Here is a 21505-nt window from a genome sequence, read left to right as displayed (position 1 = left end):
ATATCCGTGATTCCTGCATTTGGATTATCATTGGAGTGCTTAATATACCAGCTCAATGTGCAATATTGAAGGGCTCCAACCAGTGTCACTTTGTTTATATTTTCATATGTAACTCCTTACGCTTCCCATATGACTCTTACAATGAACTAGAATTGGTTCAGATCCTCATTTCCCAATCCCTTGAATGCAGGAAACTGCACTGTGCTTTCCATATTGAATCACAGTGGTGGTGGAGGTGGTACGGGTGAAGATGGAGGTGATGGTGGTGAAGCTGGTGGCGGTGTGGGTGGATGTGGTATTCACAAGATTGTTTGCCTTATCAGATGTATCATGCTTCGCAGAGAGGCCTTCATGAGCTCTTCCTCATCCCCTCATGGAGGTGAAATTAAGGGGATATTTTCTGGTCCCTTAGTTCCTTCATTCCTATAATATTTTCCACTTCCTGTAGCCTTGAACATTAAGGTAACTGCATAACCCTCTTTTTGTACAATAGCATTTTAATCCAAGTATTTAGAGACTTTATGTACCTACCTCGCGGCCTTTTCAGAAAGCACTACGCTTCTTCACTATAGCTGACTCAGGTGTAGACTGAAAAATCATTAATGAATCCTCCTATAATCTGATCTAGCGAGTGATCAACGGTGCGCGCGATCCTATCCTCTAATGCTTCCAACCTTCGCATTAACTTTGGGGTCCACATAATAGGACCTTCAAGTTTCCACCTTCCTTGGCTATCTTCTAGGTTCGCGATCCATTCATACAACTCTGCACGGAAGGATGCAAGGAAATTTTTGTTGATCTCTATGTATAGGTAGTAGTCCAACCACTCTTCTTTTGACAGTCGTGGGTTCCTTTTCTCTTGCACTGTGAGCTTGTGAATTCTTCTATCCAACCAACCTTCAGTTTCCCTTTTAGTTGGATTCCAATGATATGACATCATACATCTCTATGCAGATTCTAGTCCCGGCAACGGAATCATTTGTTTTCCTGATGGGGCCTGACCCAGGTTAAGAGCTATTTAGCCATACAAATCCCTACACTACTATCCCTTTCAGCATCAGCCCATAGAGTGCACACTGAAGTCTCACACGAAGCAGTATGGGGGGATGCTGGAGCGAAGTTCCCGCGCCCTTAAGATGTCTAAGGTGTTCATTTAGTCCAACTGTGCCTACCTTTGCATAGGCCACTTCACGCACTATTCTAACCTTCAATTCCTTCGCGATCGGTTATAATCTTCTTTCGCACAGGGCTAAACAAGGGTTGAGAGGCTTTCACACTGCTATGGCAACAACCTGTGCTATTTCCTCAAACTACACCACAGATCTTACTTATCTTCTTACAGATTTTAGTTAACTTCATGTAAACAAGTATTTTATCTTATATTCAATTAATCAACATAGTCATATATATTCATGCACCATATAAATAGTACAAGTGAAATTCATACCCAATACATTCAATGCATAAAACAAGAAATAAATACGCAAAAATGATATAAAGATTCTCTTTATTAATGCTTCCAACTGTTACAGACTCGACTCGTCCTATGCACTCAGCTGTAGGGTTCTGAGCACTCAGCTGGGGACTACTCAGCCTCTGCGCACTCAGTTGTAGAGCCTTCTCCTACTCTATGACCCAAAACTATACTTTACACTTCAAATCTTCTGTTATGGTTCTTATTCCATCATTATTGATTTATTTCTTAACTACTTAGAGCGTCACTCTATTTATACAATCCCATGGTCTGCGGACCATGGGTAGATCTCTACTACTAACATTACAATAAAAAATTTGATGGCGGACAACCCTATGACTCTTTTACAAGATACGTGCTCCACGCCCACAAAATGCGGAGTCTTTACATTGGAGTTATAATTTTTGACCAAAATCTGGGCTCGAAGCCCCAAAACTTCCCTTGGGGATCCCATGCCCAGCAGTATTGGAGGGATCTTTGACAATGGTCTTAGGTCTTGGAATTCATCATCCGAACATTCTATAAGAAGATAATAATTCTTGTGGGTTTTTCTCTCAAGAGGGGAGGTTTTTGTGTGTTGAGAAATCTAGGGCATCAATATCTAAGAGATTTGTCTACTTAAGCTAATTAATTGTTACAATATTTTAACTTCTTTAATAGGATCTCCTTCTTCTTGATTTATTATTGTGTTCTTTAAAACAAGAAAATTACCAATTTATCCACAACAAAGAGACAAGAGACAAAGTATATAGGCTTGTCAGCTAGGGCCAAAACCTCTCACTTTTTCAGAGGAAACCCCAAATGAAATTCTTCTTATGGATCTTCAATTGATGAATACCAAGACCATGAAAAAGACCCTTGACACTAGAGTCCTCCCAAGGCCAAGTCCCTAGCCTCCCCATGAATCCTTCTTTTCCTCTTCTCCTTTTCGACTTATTCTAAATTTGGCCTCTCCTCATTGTTCTGTAACTCCTTTTTTGATATCAGAAACCCTATATCAGTTTTATTCTTCGAATAAGCTCTTCAAAAGAGAGAGACTCTTTCTCTATCTTACGCAGCTTCCTTCAATGAATATTTTCACACAAACAATAGTACCAAAGTATGAATATAATCTTTGGCCTCTTCTTGGAAAATTCGAACCTTCCTTTGCATGTGTGAGAATATACTAAGCCCAAAATAGTCCTTAGTGATTCTTCTCTCCTGCACTAACCTTACTTCATTCCTCACCAACTCATAGGCTTCTTTTAAGATCTATTGCACACTTCTTATTGAATACTTACTTCACTAAATTGCTTGTCTTGAAATGAGGATGAGCATGGGTATATATAGTCATTGGTTCATCTTTTTTTAGGCTCACATGATCTTTGGAGTTGGATGACTTCATCTTCTAGTATTTTCCTTTCATTCTAGTCCGACTTGATAAGGACTAGCGACAAGGTATTGGAGGGTGACTTTACATAGACAAGTATGACTCTTTGTAATGTGTAACATACCTTCATAATAATGACTCTTTAGACTTTTATGACTAAATGAAATTATCCCTAACGACTCTCAATGGGAGCCTATACTAAAAATAAAATATGAATCTCATGATACCCATGATGCAACTACTACAATAATTTTATTTTTCTTCTTTACATCTTTACATAAAATCACAATTTCATGCCATTATGAACACCAAACCTAGTTACACTTTTCAACACCGCCCTCGCTAATATCCTATATCTTGTGTCCTCTTGTCCCAATATATTCAATAGTTTGGTAGGTGTTTGAATATAGGAACACAAATCTAGGCACAAATCTCTTATTTGATAATTTATGATGTACTTTTAGGGAGATTTATTAATTCTTTGTTCACTTGATTATTATTAGTGTTGCTTTCATCAAAAAACTACAAAAAAATGAAGATAAATGAGACAAGAGGACACAAAATGTAAATTGTAAGCCAAGGCCAAAAACTCTCCTCTTGAGAGGAAAACCCACAAGAATTCTTCTCTTCTTATACAACTTCAAATCATGAATTTCAATACCTATGACGCTTAATAAACACCCCTCCAAGGCAAAGTAAAACTTCTCCTTAAAGAACTTTCTTCTCGAAAATTCAACTCAAGTCAAACTTACCCTATAGTAGCTGCAACTTCTCCTTCAACGAAGATTTTAGACCTGCAATTTTTGGTCTCCTTGACCTCCAACACTTAGCCTCTTCTAGAAAAAGCATAGATTGGCAGGTGTGGGAAAAGATGGAGAAATTTGTCTTATCTTTATTTCTCTTGGAGAGCACTTTCTTCCATGATAGTTCAACCTCAAAACAAGTCTTATTGGCACCCAAAAAGTAACTTCTTGATGGCTCTGCAATTCAGTCTTCTTGTAACAGATATAAGCCACAATTTACTTTGCACGTGTGAGAATATTTAGCCCAAAAATAGCCCTTAATAAATTTAGTTTGTTCTTCTTTTGATTTGCTCCTTATTTTCTCTCCTTCTTGGTCCCTTTATTGTTCTTGGTTAAACATGATTGGAGAATTATCATCAAATAAATGACAAGCTAGGACTTTCTGCATGTAAAATGGATCATTTTTCTAAATAAAATTTTCTTATATATAAATGAATGTTATGAATAATAATAAGGAACTTATCATGGAGGAACTTATTAGAATTGGAATAATCTCAAATACATAGGAAAATGGTGGGTAGGAGCCACTTGACACAAATCTAATTTTTAAAATTTATTAAAATTAATGGAATATTTGTCTAAATAAAATTTTCTTATATATAAATAAGTATTATAAATAATAATGAGGAAATTATCATGGAGGAACTTAAGAAGAGTCTTTTCATTGGAAATCACATAGGAGAATGTTTTTTCGACTCATTTGAACTAGATAGTGTGGTTCATCATGAGGACCAGATGGAGATGTCGATCATGGCAACTTAAATAGAGGGTGATGTAGAGACCAAAAGATAATATAAGGGATATTTTATGAGAATTAATATTTTAATCATGATTATTAAGGTCAAATAACATTTGTATAGTGACTAATACGACTAGTTTAAGAATAATATATTATAATTTATAATAATAATTAAGATAAAAATAAATAAATAAATAATAATAATATAATAATATTAATTAAGAAATAAACATTGATGGGAAACAAACAATCCATGCCAACCAAATACATGAGACAGAGTAACAATAATAATAATAATAAATAACTAAATAGAAGTAAAGACCTCATTTGAGTCAAGATCTTATAACAATAATAATAATAAAGGACACTAAAATTAAAACAATGCAATCAAAAGGGGGAGTAAAATTATTATTATTATTATTATTATTCTTATTATTATTACTATTGTTGTTGTTGCTGTTGCTTTGGTTTAAATGGAGAAAAATCTAGACATCACATCTACATTGAGGAAGCCCATGTCATTACCAAGGTTAGTCATTTCCATCATTGTAAATTCATAGAGGCCTTGGAAAAAAGAAAGGTCCAATAATTTAATAGAGATGATGGTTAGAATATTAGCAGAAGCTCGGTCACTGTCCTATCCACTTAGTATGTTTATGTTTGCACATTATTTTTCTTTTTAGGGTTTGATGTTTCTATTTGTGAACTTTTTTGTTTCTATATAGGTATTTGCATTTAATGTTAATATTCTTTTGATTTGTTTTCTCAGCTTAATATATTTTTTTTTATGGGATCTTGAATCATTAATCAGGTCTTGATTCCTATATATATATATATATATATATATATATATATATATATATATATATTCCTATCTTTAATTGACCTCGATTCTTTGTTTCTCATAAATCTCTCTCTCTCTCTCTCTCTCTCCTCTCTCTCTCTCTCTCTATCTATATATATATATATATATATATATATATATATATATATATATATATATATATATATATATATATATATATATATATATTATTCTTAAACTAGCCATTATAGGAATATTATTTGATCTTAATAATCATTACTAAAATATTATTTTTCATAAACTAGCGGTTATAAAAAAATATAATAACAATAATAATAATTTTACCCTCTGTTTTATTGCTTTGTTTTAATTTTAGTTTCCTTTAATTATTATTTTTATTATAGGATATTGACTCATTAATGAGATATTGGATCCCATTTATTTATTTATTTTATTTTATTTATTATTTATTTATCATTACTAGTGTATTTGGGTGACTCAAATTGTTTGTTTCTTATTAATGGTTATATTTTTCAAATATTGATTATTATTATTATTATTATTATTATTATTATTATTATTATTATTATTATTATTATTATTATTATTATTATTATTATTATTCATTTTTTATTTTTTATCTTAATTATTATTATAAATTATAATATTATTATTCTTAAATTAGCTATTATAGATATATGATTTGATCTTAATAATCATTATTAAAATATTAATTTTCATAAACTAGTCGATCTTTTAGTCTCTACATCTCCCTCTATTTAAGTCTGCATCTTCATCTAGTCATCATGATGAACAAAACTACTTGAGGAACTTATTAGAATTGGAATAATCTCAAATCGGTAGGAAATCGGTGGGCTGAGAGTCACTTGGCACAAATCTGATTTTTTAAATTTATTAGAAGTTAATGCAGTCTGAAAAAATCTGTAACACACTACGACCCTTATAAGCATTCAAACTAAGCACATGCTAAGCATATTCCTATGGCCCTCAATTAAAAAATTAAAAAAGACAAGAGATCGTCATCCACCTTAAGTTGAAATAAGAAGCCTTCGACAAAAAATAAAATTGTGTTGAGATTAAAATAAATATTTTAGTAATCGCTTTTGTGTGAAGTTAGTAACAAAAACATGTGCTTATTTCTTCTTAAGAATGATGATTTGTGTTAAAACCATTATTTAACATACACAAAATTAATATAGAACTAATTTTAAATATATATTTTTTAATAATAACAGTCATTTAATTTTAAAATAAACTAAATCAAATTCATATATAAAACTTTTATTTATAGAAAATTCATCAATTAAAAACATGTTTTAATTTTAATTTGTTTTTATAATAATAATTTTGATTTAGTTTTGAAATTTGCATCAAAATAAAAATTAAATTATTATATACCAACATAGATTTATATTAATTTTGGACATATTTGAATTAAATATTTGAAGATCCAAACATCTTTTTGAATGTAAAAATTGGGAAGAGATTTAAACATCAAAATATTTAATTCCTTTTACTGCTTATAGGTCAAAAGTTAAGATAGATCTTTGGGATTTCTTAATAATTTATTTATATTTATATAAATTTCATATTCATACACATATAAATATTTTACTTTTATTTTTATGAAAAAAGATAATAATACATACAATGACATAGATATTCAACATTTTTCTTTGACATGTTTTATAAATTTTAGAATTAAATTTTTTGAGTTACGCAAAGAATTGATGATATAGATATATAGAGAGATAAATATCTTAAAAAATAAAAATCGACATTTTTCTTTGACATGTTTTATAAATGTTAGGTTTTTGTGTGTGTGTGTGTGTGTTTTATGTAGATCATTGATAATATAAATAGATATAAGAATAGAAATCTTAAAAAATAGTTGTGTTGCAAATGGTAATTTTTTGTAAGATTATTATATAAATTTTAAAATGAACCATTATTTTATTATTAATTTATAAAATGCTATTCTACATTTTGATGTCTGACTCAAAAGGATCCATGCTCAAGTTTAGATAAATTTGACCAAAAATTATTGTTGAAACTTTTTATTTTTAGTTATTTTATTTATGAAGTTGTTATATGTTTTTTTAATTTTCTATTTTGAGATATCACTTAATGTGATATGCATATTATGATTTTCACTTGGAAACAAGTGTTCCTTATTTTCCTTGTAAAAATAATACAATATAAAAAATTGAAATGAACTAATTCTCGTGAGCTTCATGATCAAATTTGGAGTTGGTCTATTCGCAAAAATCCATGAGAAGAAAGAGTCTATCACATGTACTATAGTAAGGGAGTTGATTATCAAAACTATTTTATCTTAGACTTCCTAGCTTATTGTCAAATCATTTCTAATTTTCTAAATATGTGTCACAATATCAATTTTCTTGGCCTATTATGGAAAAAAAGCTATTGGGATCTAGGTATATTTCTCATGTTCCTCTTCAAGTATAAAAACAATATGTTAAAGAGTTTTGATTAATTTTTTACCTTTTTCCTATACTCTATATTCTTAGTGGATGTTAAATCATCATCAACGTCATATTTTTATTTAATTCTCCATTTTATGCTACACTACTCCTATATTGACCTAACATTCAAATCTTTACAATCATTTATTGATAGTCCATACACCTCCCTTATAGTGGTTGACTTGACATTTAATGTTTACAATCATTTACTAACCCCTACAACATCTCCCTCATATTGGACTCTAGAGAGGTTCTAGGCCCAACAAATGTAGTGAGGGATCAAAACTCTCAAAAAGCAAACGTATTTTTTAATGCAAAATTTACACCTTAAATGATTTGCTTCCTCTCTCTACTAGATAGATTTTGATTTAAGATGAATGTATCCTCATTTTTAGTTATATATATATATATATATATATATATATATATATATATATATATATATATATATATATATATATATATATATATATATATATAAACTTTTTTACATTTTGGAAGTCTTTACCATATTTTTTTCTCAAAATTACTCAATAATAAAACTTCAAAATGTAGAATAGTTAGACAACTCATAATAGAAACAATAGTTATAAATTGAAACACATAAAATAATGATTGATATTCTTAACAAACTAACACTTCGTATTTAAATTTAATTAATACACATAAAAATTCAAATTTTATATTAAACTTTTCTTTTTAAGATTCCAAGCTATCTATCTATATTATCAATGCTCTGTATATGACATTAAAAATTTAATTATAAAACATGTCAAATAAAAATGTTTCATATATATGCCATTGTCTCATTATACTACATTTTGAATTTTAACTTCAAAAAATCTATGCCAAATTTTGACTAAAATCTGTGTAAAAATATGGTGAGAAACTTTTCAAGACATGAATAATTAAACTAGGACTTTTATACACATATAACACATTTCTCTATTTATATATAGATATCAAACATTTTATGCTCATATTTTTTTTGTTTCTTTTTCGTAAATCGAAGATCTGTTCATTAATCCAAAGGAGAGTGCATAGATGTAAAAAAGCAGTATTGACCAGGTTTGTTGTCCAATGCTATCACCATATTACAAGAAAAAAGAAGCGGAAATAGATCAGAAGTCCAAAGTGTGACGGGGAAAAAGCAACAAAATACAAACAAAACTAGAAGGACACCTATCACCATGCTCAATCATTAGAAGTAATTGACACTGTATTGTCTGACCGAGTACTTGGAGGAAGAGGGTAGCTATATGAACATTAAACATGTGGCTCAAACTAAGCGTCCATGTTTCCAGCTTCTTGATCTTCTCTACTTTGTCCCCGCCAAACCACCAAAATTCTTTCTCTGACATGTCATTGAAAGTAATACATCCGATTTAGTGTGGTGAAGACCACCTCCTATTCTTCCTTTCTAGTTATGTCGTACGCTTCCACGCAATCCAGAACAAACTAGAGTAGATCATGAAAGGAAATAGAGTGACACTTTCGGCCAACAAATCCCATGTGCACTTCTCCATATCTTTGACCCCACACACTTGCTCCACCCCCATGAGCCACACTACCTTTGTTATTGCTGCTAGCTACACTTCCACCCTGCATGGAGCATGCTCCACCTCCACCACCATCAGTTTCTGACAACACTTTGTTCACACCACTAACAACATGCCCTCCCTGCTTGGGTCTTTCAAGAACCCTATCCACGAGTGCCACCTTCATCTTGTTGCCGAAACCACCCTGAATGGTCAAGGCTCCCCTCTGTATGGGGTGCGAAAGAGAAGTACGTGTCACAGGTCACATGGTAAGTACCTAGGAAGCTGCCCCTAATATGATAGCTACAAAGCTATTCAAAACCTCCCAAAAAGTTAAGAACCAAAGCGAGTCAGGCACCAGCTGCAAATTATCTAGGAGGATCCTTCCCCTCAGATTTGAAAACCACCACACACTACCCAGGAGGGATGTGTGCTCACTCACAATTAAGTGTCACACTAACCACACTAATGACTCTTTGTCACCTATGATAGGGGAAGTACCTCAAAGAAAAGGTGTAGGCAAAAAGACATGACACCAAAGCACAGACCCTCGAGAGGCGAACCCAAACAAATTAAAATCTGAAGCAAACTCCAACAAATCTCCCTGCAACCTTCGAGAGTAATAGTTGCTCATCGATTCATGTGTCTCAAAGTTCCTAGATAAAACCACAGAGAGAGGAGTAACCAAAATATTTCCAACGTACAAAAGTACGAGGCACCATTCCGAACACAGAAAGAACTCATGGAAAAAACTATTGTACAACTTAGGTATGGATACTAAGACAAGCCATCTTACCATGAAAATTTCCCTCACTGACAGAAATGAGGAACTAAGAACTAGTAGAAAAATTAAAGTTTTTTTTATCTGTTAATGGTGAAGGAAGTGGAAACATCATTTTCCACAAGAGGGTCGAAGAACCGAGACAGACTAACATTGGTCACACCAAAGCTTGTTAGCCTCCACAGTACCAAAGCAATATAACATTACATAACCCCAACGTTTACCATTAACCATCTTGCCTTACCAGCACACCATCTTGCCTTACCAGCACAGATTCCCTTGGAAGACAAATGAAGTATTGCCCGTCACATCAATCCTCTCATCATACACCTTACATAATGGGAGGACAGGTAATTTTTCCTCCTTCCCATCTTTTGTATGTTAATTTTCATTGAACACGCGTCAAGCATGTCTTGGAGCTCACACCCCCATCACGGATATGCTTAGAAATATTGTTCATTCTAAGTATATTTTTAATTTTAATTATAAATTTATTAGTTAAAGTTATTGTGTGATATCTTTATTAATTATATGTTTTGAAATATTGTATATAATTATATAAATCATTATTATTCAGAATTATTTTACTGTGATATTATATCATGATTTTTACCCAAAAAAATGTTCATAATTTTATTAATAAAAACAAAATTGCAATATTATTATTTATTTTTATTTTTCTATTACTTGTTTGATTGAACTATTATTAATAATATTGATGGAATTGGTAACTCACTAAATTTCATACGGATAACATGGTGTCTATCCTAGATGGCTATCACTATAGCCTCCCGGTGCAACTGCACCTCCCATTTGAACATATAACTTGCAATGAATTCACTAAATTAAGATCTAAACCTGTAAAATATTATAATTATGAATATGAATTATTATTTTATATATTTTAATTTCTATGATTATAAATTGTTATTTTATATATCCTAATTTGTATTAATAGTTATAATATGAATTATTCTTTTATATATTTTATTTTCTAGCTTAGTTATTGGAGTGGTCTCTCACTGTTCAGTGTTTTCATTTTTGATTGCAAAAACAAATCTACCATATGTGCGAAAAGATAAAGTTGGACTAAAAATATGGAAAAAGAATCTTCAAAATATTGAATGATTAAATTACCACGGCCATTAATATATTAGATTTTTATATTTAAAATATTTCTTTAATTATAATTTTATCAATTAAATTTATAAAATGGTTATATATTTATTAATTAGATATATTTAAGGAGTGCGATATGCATATTAGGATATATTATGATTTTTAAGAAGTAACTTTTTATAATTTTCTTAATAAACAAAATTAGAATATTAATTTTAGTATATGTATTTATTCATATATTTATTTATTGTTGCATTTTATGGCACCGCAGTTCTCCGTCATAATAAAGGTTCGGCCCAAAAAAAAATAATAATAATAACTACTTTCAAGTCACTACCAAATCAAACCATAAACACAAAGGTAGCTTCGATATTAAATTTTCAAGAAAAAAAAAGAACAAGCATTTAAAATAAGAGGCCCAACAAATGGACATCTCCGTCGCTCCTGTATTTGGTCAAAATCCGAGGAAGACAGTTTGAACATGACTTCGCTACCCATGCAATTGGGGCAACAGATTCTTAAGCATTTGAGAGAAAATTCTGAGACGGAGTATTTATAGTTGAGGGCCTCTCGAAACAACTACTCGCAATTTTGTTAACATAAATTTCACTAAGGCCACTGATCGACACTCCATGTCACGCCCCTACACTTGCAGTAGTATTCCAACTGCTTATAGCGACGTGCGGCACCACCGAACTCTTTTCACCAATACTAACCTTCCTGGACTACACCTAATTCACTTGTCCCTACTTAGTTTGTGTCTCGCAACCAAGTAAAACGCAATTATCCTTTATACTTAATGAATCCCATACTCATTCATTATCCATAGCAATTACAACAAGAACATCAACAATTGCAACAAGTATAAAGGGGAGGGGCAACTCCCGAACAAGTCTGCCCGACAATATATTATAATCAGTTTTCTTCAATAATACAATACAAGTAATGCTTGGCAGACTCCAAGCCAATACTTAGAATATTTTACAACATAGGCCACCAGCCTTTACAAAGTGTATGTGCACGTCTTGCATAAGAGTGGGTGCTCCCACGAGTCACCGCGACACTCTACCAAAACCCGGCACGATTTGCGCTTTAGAACGGCCCCTTGGGCACACCTCGTCCACCCTAAAGGTGGCCTTTACCACAACTCAACCTGCGCACTAGAATTGCACATGAGTTATGCGCATCCACAAGAGGAATGTGCACTTTACCTCTGCTCCTCCTTAGAAGTGCGAGCTCCTTTAGTGCGAGTTGCTTGCTTCTCAAATTAACCTGCGCCTTGGCTAATATATACACATGTCTCCATAGGTGGTGGCCCCCAAGCCGACCCCTAAACATGGTGTAATATGCCCCCAAGTGTGCACATATGTAGTCGGCCTTGCCATCGTACAAAGCTTCTCCAAGCCGAGGTATAAACTCCTTGCCTCCCCGCATTTTTCCACTAAGTGTCGCAACGCTCCAAGTATTGTCGCATTGTTGTTCCATCTTTTGTCGCATTTCCTCCGCAGCTTCGTCGTGTCGTGTGCCCGCTCCTGTGCCCGTGCCTGCCCATGCGCCCGCGCGCCCGTTGTGCATGCCGACTCGCCCGTGTTCATGCCCAAAGACCTTACATTCTCCTCCACCTAAAATCATTGTCGTCCTCGACAACATACCATCCACAAAAATCATCATCCATGATGTCAACTCTTCCACATAAGGCAAACATCCCTGCAACATATGTAGAACTCCATCTCCATCATGTCTCACCTTAGTGATCAACTGTCACTAAGATACTCCATACCAATGTATGTCATATATCTGATGTCCATGATCATTGACCACCCTATCACAATCTCCTCATGCTACTTTCCACTACGGAAGGTTGATCCCTCCAACTCAAGCTACATGTCCACCGCAAAAATGTGTCAAACTCCATCATGTCATCACCACCATGTGCAAAACTACCCATGATAAGTCAACAAGTGCTAACACACCTCAACCATGTGCGAACATCTCATCTCAACAATATGTCATATATTGGAAGTCATCTCAATCCATGATCATCAACCATCATGTCACTATCTCCACATGCTACTCCATTATGGAAGGCTGGTCCCTCCATCTCAAGCTACATGCCCACTGCAACCTATCGTGTCGACCCCATCATGTGTCATCCTCATGTGAACTGCTGCCATGATACTTCAACACAATGCCAACATATCTCTTTACACTACTAGTCCCCATGTTTGAACTAGTCGGGTGATCAGTCCAACTGTCATGCTCAAACCATGAGAATGCACATCCTCATGTAACCATCAGTCGGTTCTCAAAACATCTTGTCACATCCTGACATCGATCAAGAATCCATCCGTATAAGTAAACCATGCTCAGGTCCATGAAGTAGTCCTCATCTCATCTACAACATGCTCCATATAGCCTACCTGATGTCCATGACTCTAGTTGTCCATGACGCTCAATCCATGTAGGCTCCATCTCAACCTCTGGTCATCTACATCCAAGTCTGCACCTGTCATAAAGAAGCCTCCTCCAAGGCCCCTTGCAAAGTTGGTGTGGTTCCTCCCTACCAAGGCCTCCACACCAACCCTCCTCCAAGGTTATATACAGGGAAAGGAAGGCCAGGAAGTTTCCCCCCTGGCTCTCATCCACCCATGTGTCGGATTGATGTTGTGTCCTCAAGTATCTATGCACCGCTACAATCTCCTCACATTGTTATCAGGAAAAGTGTCTATTTATAACTACTCTATCCCACTAAGGTGTGACATCTACCTTAGAAACAAACAGAGAAAACTACTTTTGCATTCTTCTTTATGAACTATAAACAAAGACGAATAGGATGAACCAACCTGTGTCTTGCGCTAGTCCTTTGATCCAATCTCTCTCCTCTTTGACAGCTTCCAGCTACTTGCTCTCTCACTTGCCCAGCTTCACCAAGTACCTGTAAGATCACAGAAGAAGGAAACTATACAAAGACATGGCTTTATATTCATAAATAACTTAGGATCAGATTTAAGTTAACCATACAAATGTAACAAGCATCAATGAAACACAAGCATGGAGAAGAAACTCAAATAGTTTTATTGATAAATAAGAAGATCCAGGAGGAGTTACAACCGATGATTCCTGACCCAGCATCAACCTCCCAGCAAAGAAGTCCCTTCTTCAACCTCAACAAAGCATAGATCACCCAATTCTTTGATATGTATCTCAAAACCAACAGGAATTCCTTACAATGTGAAAAATTCCAGCCTCTTGATCTCTGGGATGAGGGATCCATATCTAGATGTATGCAAGGAGGATGAGTCAGCTCATGAATTGATTAGTGGCTTCTCTCTGTCAGTTCTTGCTTCCACTTAGAGACTGAGAGCCTCTTACTCATCCTTGGTCGAATTCAGTGAGGCAAGTGTCATTGGAGAAGATTCTGGAAGCTTCCATTGTCTCTCCACCTCATGGAATGACTCTGCCACTTGTCATTTCCTGCTCAACGCACCCTGGTAGTGCATTTAGGTGCGTTGCAACGCACCTAGCTAGTGGACTTAGGTGCTATGCAACGCACTTGGCTAGTGGAGTAGCTGAAATGATCTTCATTTGACTAATTCTGAGCAGTTTCTGGTGGAGAACTTCTGGGAGAAACTATATTTTGATGACCTTGTTCCTTTAGGAGTTAGAACAACACTTTTAGGGACTTAGGAGCCCTTGGTTTATGGACATTTCATGCTTAGAGCTGTAAGGAACAAAAATGTCTATAACAGTTGCCCCCTAAAGTATGAGGCCGTTTATCAGGTGAAATGCTTTATTAGGAGGATCCGAAGTTCTTTCAATGCTGGGAGGAGACCTGTAATAAGATACAATACAATACATTATCTTCATACTGTTTTCATGATCTAGCTGAGGCGGGCATTACCATGCTCAACTTTATAAATTCATTTTCATGTACATAGGACAGACAATCATCTCATGGTGCACTGATGATTCTGATAGAGCCATCATCCTTTTGGTAGGATGATTATCTGTGCTGCAATGCTCTACATTTCAATGTCTTTATTTTCCTGAATATATATCGCAGCCCGGATGGATGAAACTAGATCCGGGGTCTTCAATCTCGTCCGATCTTCACTCGAAGTACAAGTCGTTCCATGTGAGAAATGTTTTGAAGTCGAACATGGAAAGACATCGCTTGATTACCAGTCAATGATGTAAACTGTTAACAAGCGCGAGAGGAATCACCGATAATGATAATGACCCTCAAGGTACTGCAGTACAATTCACGTGGTGTGAATAAAGGACTTGGTGTCGAACACCATGAAAAATCTTTCAGTCGAAGGTCATTGATGTATACCTGTCGCCGGAAGTGAGAAACTTTCCATTGAGGCATGCAAGCTTCAATGTACCGAATGGGGTGTTCCTAGATCAACTTCTTGGATAATGAGCTGATGTCGACAAGAAGTGATCCGTCATAGGAGGGTCTTAATGAATCCCACATCAATGACACGGAACGGAGCAAATGATTTTGATGGAGGTGAAAACGATGTGATGATATATGGTTCAGGGTGGCGGTCATGAAAGAATGGAGTATAATGTATGGTAGTGGGCGGGACACAGGTGGCCTTTCTGGATGACTTCTCTTGAACATGTCAGTGACACTTATGTGATGGATTGGTAGCATTAACCCCAAATGTGGATGGTATGGTGTGACCATGCCGATGTGACCCGTGAATGAAACAACCCAACCCAACTTGGACACGGAGTGGAAGTGTCATGTTCAAGAGTGACTTGCTACCAATAAAGATTATTTGAGTTTTCTTCCCAATTTTTCCCCAGTCATTACTGACCAGTACCTCTTTATTTTTGTCAAGCTTGAGGAGTATAACATATGCTTGTTCTATAATTCTCCCTTCGTGCAAACCCATCGCTATGTTTTAACGAGCCTAGCGATAGTGAAACTCGTTCTCGTCTAAAGACAAGTTTGTCGCTATTAATATTTTTAACGAGTTTAACGACAAAGATAACTCGGTCCTTTTCATTTTTAGAGAGTCTGAAAAGGTACGTAAAGGTAACTCCAAAATTCCTTTTTCGTCATCTAACCCCTTAAGTCCGAAAAAGTATAAAACAATACAGAAGGGATGAAGTTTCGATAGTTTTAACGAGCCGAACAAAACAAGCGCTCGATCGTTTTGTGCAATAATCCCTTAGGTCCAAAAAGATTAAAATATAGAGGAGGGATAACACTTCCTGTCCCTTTAACGAGCTGGAAGGCCAAGGACTCGGCAATCTTTTCATATTTTACGAGTCAGTTGAAAAGAGCTTAAAGAAGAGTTGTCTTTTGAGGAACGAGTGATAAAATGGGTAGCAGCTGATTCCAGGTAAGGTTTGGGATTTTCCAATCACGGTAGTGTCACAACGATGGCTAGTGAAATCACTCTTTCGCAGCTGTTCCTCAAAATGGGTAAACAATCAAATGGAGGTGAATGATTGGCCAATGAAAAGGTGGAGGTGACGATGCAAAACACGACCAAGGCTTTAATGGCTGAAGTGCTACATTCACGGTGGTTATTTACCAGGGAATAGTTAATTTTTTAACGAGCTTAAACGCGGGTGGAAACATTTGCTCGGTCCGGGTTTATTTTTTAATGAGCTTGAACCTCGCGGTAACACTGCTCGAGGCGGGTTTATTTTTTAGTGAGCTTGAACCCTGCGGTAACACTGCTCATGGCGGGTTTATTTTTTAACGAGCTTGAACCCTAGAGTAACACTGCTCGTGATAAGTTTGCATGCCCCCAGCATAATAACGCAAATCGAGGTGCATGCCCCCCAAGCTTCATTGCATTCAACTCGGTGGTTGGAATGAAGGTTTACCTTTGAGATTTGGAAAGGGGATTTGTTTCATTTTTTAACGAGGTTGACATAGATAAGAACCATCCTCGGAATCCAAATCCATTAGATATAGAAGATTTCATATTCCACTGTGGCCACTTCCGCCAGATTACTCGGAGGTGGTAGGGAAAAAGTACCCACTAAGGCAGGGTATTTTAGGAGACCTACTCCGATATTTTGCAGTGAATGATTGCTTCCATGGATCATTGGAATGCTTCTCGTAACTTGTGAACTATTGGGGAGAAATTTTTGTTGGTCGACGATTGTAATTCCTCCTTGGAAGGGAAATGCAATCTTCCTAAAGTAGGTCGACACAACTGCGGCCATTGCATATATCCAGGGCCTTCCCAGTAGAATGTTGTAATCAAGGTTTCCGTCGATTACTTCAACATCAATTTCTACTGTTTTTCCCCCCAGTTCAACTTGCAAGTTAGTTAAAATCCCGTATGGAGTGTATGATCGTCCATCAAATGCTTTTAACATTGTTGACGATCGCGACAGGGGTGGTGAGCCTAAATTTTTCCAGCAACTCATCGACATAATGCATGTGGATGCCCCCTCATCAATAATTGTTCGATGAACAATTTTGTTGAGGGATTTCACTTGAATAAGGAAAGACAGTTGAGCTGGTAACTCAGGGTCATATCCTTTATAATCAAAGGCCACAAGATTGGAATCCATTGGGTCAATCCCACCTATTGTTGATAATAAAGCTTGCTCTTGGGAGAGGCAATTTTTTGGTACCTCAAGTGTCGACATAGCGGACGACGATTGGGCCAGGTCCTCTATCATATTATAATTCTGTGCTATTTTTGCACGAGGATTAAATTTCGATTTGTGTACTACTTCCTTTGGCAACTTTATCATTTGTTCAGGAATGATGGGTGGCACAACTTTGGTCAAAGTTGTCGTCGAGCTACTAGGTTGTTCATTAGCCTTGTTATTCGACAGCTGTGGATTCCCATAATCTTTATTCCTTGTCAAAGAATCATTTTGCTGCTTTGAGATAGACAACAAAATCACTTGGGATCGGGAAGCATTTTGATTAGCAACCAGATTGGTTCCCGGGTTTGGAAACGGATCAGTCAATACTGCTGAGGTTTTTGAACTCTTAAAGAGTTTCTTAACTTCAGCTTTATGTGGACAATCTCTCGTCCAATGATCCTCATCGCATATATGACACCCTGTAGGGAGTTTCCTTTGCCCAGAAGGGTTTGTAGAAGGTTTTTCAGGATATGATTCACCCTGCTTCTTTTTTCTCCCTTTCTTTCTCTTCTTGCCCCCTGGTTGTTTCAGTTGTTTGCCGTTGTCGGTCGAAACGACATTTACTTCCAAAGCAAGAAGTTCATATTTTGCATTTTGACCTGAAGTCTTACGGGCCTTTTTGGATGTAGCCTTTGTTGATTTCGTGTCTGTCGTGCCAATCACTCCATCGCCGACATGAGAGTTGTTGTTCGATTTAGGAGGAGGAGGAATTGAGAATTCCAGTCTAAGTGCGTCAGGTATTTTGTCATAGAGCGTGTTGGACTGAGTGTAAATCAAGTCCAGATATTGTGCACGAGCAATCACTTGCTCTTCTGTTACGACTCACCCCTTTGCCACATCTTCCGTGATGGAAGGCAGTAATGACTTGATAAACCATTCAGCTAATAGCTGATCGGGAACGTACGTTTTTACCATACTACGACGACGTCGCCATTCATGTATATGATCAGATATGTGAGTGGTCGTTGTCTGTTTGAAGTTGGTAAGCAGTTCTGTTCCCATTTCATACCTTATTGGTAATTGAAAATGGGTTAAAAAGGTTGTGGCTAAGGTACTGAAGTTGTTGAACGAAGCTCTAGGCAATTCAATGTACCATTTTGCCGCTGGACCCGCTAACGTCCTCTGAAAGAGGTGGAGTCTTATCGAATCATCATTTAGGGTGTTTGATGAACACCATAGATGAAAGGTCATCACGTGATTCGATGGATCTTCACCCGGATTTCCATTAAATTTAGGAATATCTGATGGAAGTTTATGCAGAATCACTGGCCACCAAGGGGCGTAAGCAATTGGATCGTTTGTTAACCGGTTTAAGTCAGGTAACTCTAAAGTTGCCACGAATGGTAACTGTTGATTCAGGTTAGGTGAAGCATACCTAGGATATGATGGAATCGCCTGAGCAGTTGGTCTTTGCATACCGGCATAATGAATTTGATGCCGGTATGTTTGGTAAGGTTGGTGGACTTGACCATTATAAAATGGTTGATTTTTACCGTTTTGAATGTACGGCTGTCCACTGTTCGCAAAGATCTACTGCTCAGCACCTTGGTATACTTGTTGGAATTGTGGTTGTTGGTATTGCACCAGCCATGGTTGTGAAGCCATGTGTTGTTGCCCGATACTAACCGTTTGACCAAGGTGAGGGGTAATTGTACCTGTCTGGACCTGTGTCGCTCCATCAGTCGACGATTATGGTTGAGTCGCAGGGTCAAGGGGCTGTTGCATTACAACCTGAGAAACCTGAGGTTGGCATACAACAGGCAGCGCTTGAACTTGCGACACCATCACAATAGCTGACGTAGTCGGGATGTTCGACATAGGTACGCATTGTTGCATCGAATACACAACTCTTGGTTGTTGAGGTAGTATAGGTACCCAACCACTTGAGGTAATTCCAGTATAACCTGAATGCTGTTGTGAACTCCCGTATGGATATCCTCTCGGAGGGGATAATGAAAGGGCATACTGCCCGCCATATGGTGGTAATCTAGAACTCAAGGGAATTGTTTGCCCTTGGGGACCAGACTACCCAAATTGACCTCCAAATGGATCAATTTGTTGAGACTCAACATAAGAGTTTCCGAATATTATTCTGGATGAACAAATAGTAACGGACCAGACTGTCGAAATAGCCCCTAGGTGGGCTCCTTCTAGCAGTTGTGAGCTAGTCGGGACAGATGGTATGCTGGCGAACATTGTCGGAGTGACAGCAGGGAGTTCTGTCGTCGCTGTGTCAGAAGACACAGTCCTAGATGTTGACGGTTGTTCAGACATTTGTAGTCTATCCAAAAGATTACCTAGCGATTCTACAGGAACTTCCGCTGGTGGTAGACTAACTTCTGATGTCGAAGGATATAGAGTGATCCTGACTCCAAAGTGCGTTGGAGTACTTGTTTGAGGATCTTCTACAATTTCTTCTATCGCAATCAGACCAGGTGGAAGGGGAAGACCGTCAGGTCCGTAAAATATTTCTGGTGCTGAAGAAGCAGCGACAGATGTTTGAAGAGTAAGACTCTCTGAACCGGTTATAGATGGAACTGGTTCAGTAACACAAGTGTTTATTCTCAAACTAGGATCAGTACCACTGTCCTTCTGTGGCTGTTGAACTTCTTCTGTTGAGGCAGGGATTCCAGAATTGTTTGGAGTAACCGGAGTCTCTGATGTCGTTGGAACACTTGTTCTAACTTTGATAGGAGACTTGGAACCGGTTAAACGAGTTCGCTTTGTCCGTACTGGTTTCGCTTCCGGAGACAAAGACGGTTGACTCGTAAGCCTCCGCGAACGACGGGGTTTCAATTGACTTTCTTCCACGATTGCGGATTACTCGATCAAGTAAAATAAAAGGGAAGGTATGTTTCCGAATTAAATGAATTTTAGATGCTTTTGACACAACTTGTTTTTTCATTTTTTAAGAGTCGATAAAAAACAAAAGATGACTCTAGTCTCCTTCGATTTTTAATGAGCCTGAAGTGAAAAGTGCTCAGATGGACCTTTTCCATTAAGGAGTCTGAAAAGGAATGGAAGGGACTGCTCTCGAGGTCTAGGTAGAGGGAGTACCAAACTAATCGCAAAACTGCAGAATACTTTTTACGGTACGACAGTCAATCTTCCCGAATGTTGTGTTCGGTGCATTGCGATCAGTAGGGCGGCCGACACAGCTTCCTATGGATAAAGGATTTAAGCCTATAGGGGTCTCCCAATATATACTCGACGGTACATGGGAGCACAAGTCCGTACTGGCACTTATCGTCTCAAAGTGGAGAAATCACCCAACCATCAGTTAGGACAATAGTTACCAGGCTTTACGACGCCGGAATACGTCTCTAGCCTAGACCTCTAAATGGTGTGCGTTAAGTTTCAAAGTGTTGATAAGTTCATTGAATTTATTTTAAGTTGATCTTTCTTATGAAGTTTTCCTTTTGGGATCACCACGAGATGTAGATGTAATTCCTAAAATGCAATCTAAAGATGATAAACAAAATTTTATCTCTTTTCAGCAATGAAAATCCTAGCTACTAGGGGAAAAGAAAGACACAATATTTTCGCAAAGAGTAAAGAGAACATTGTAAATGCACTTTCCTAAATCAAGCCAAACAGACTGTCAATATGCAAATTCACATGCATGTATTTTTTTTTCACTTTCTTAATATTGATGCCTAAAAAGAAAGTTGATGTACAAATATGAATTTTCTTTCAAGTGACAAACATAAACAAACTTCTTTTCGAAATCAAAA

Source organism: Pinus tabuliformis, chromosome 6 (assembly GCF_031772625.1).
Source record: "Pinus tabuliformis cultivar Carrire ecotype Pingquan chromosome 6, CPIR1, whole genome shotgun sequence".
Taxonomy (NCBI): domain Eukaryota; kingdom Viridiplantae; phylum Streptophyta; class Pinopsida; order Pinales; family Pinaceae; genus Pinus; species Pinus tabuliformis.
This window is presented reverse-complemented; position numbering follows the sequence as displayed.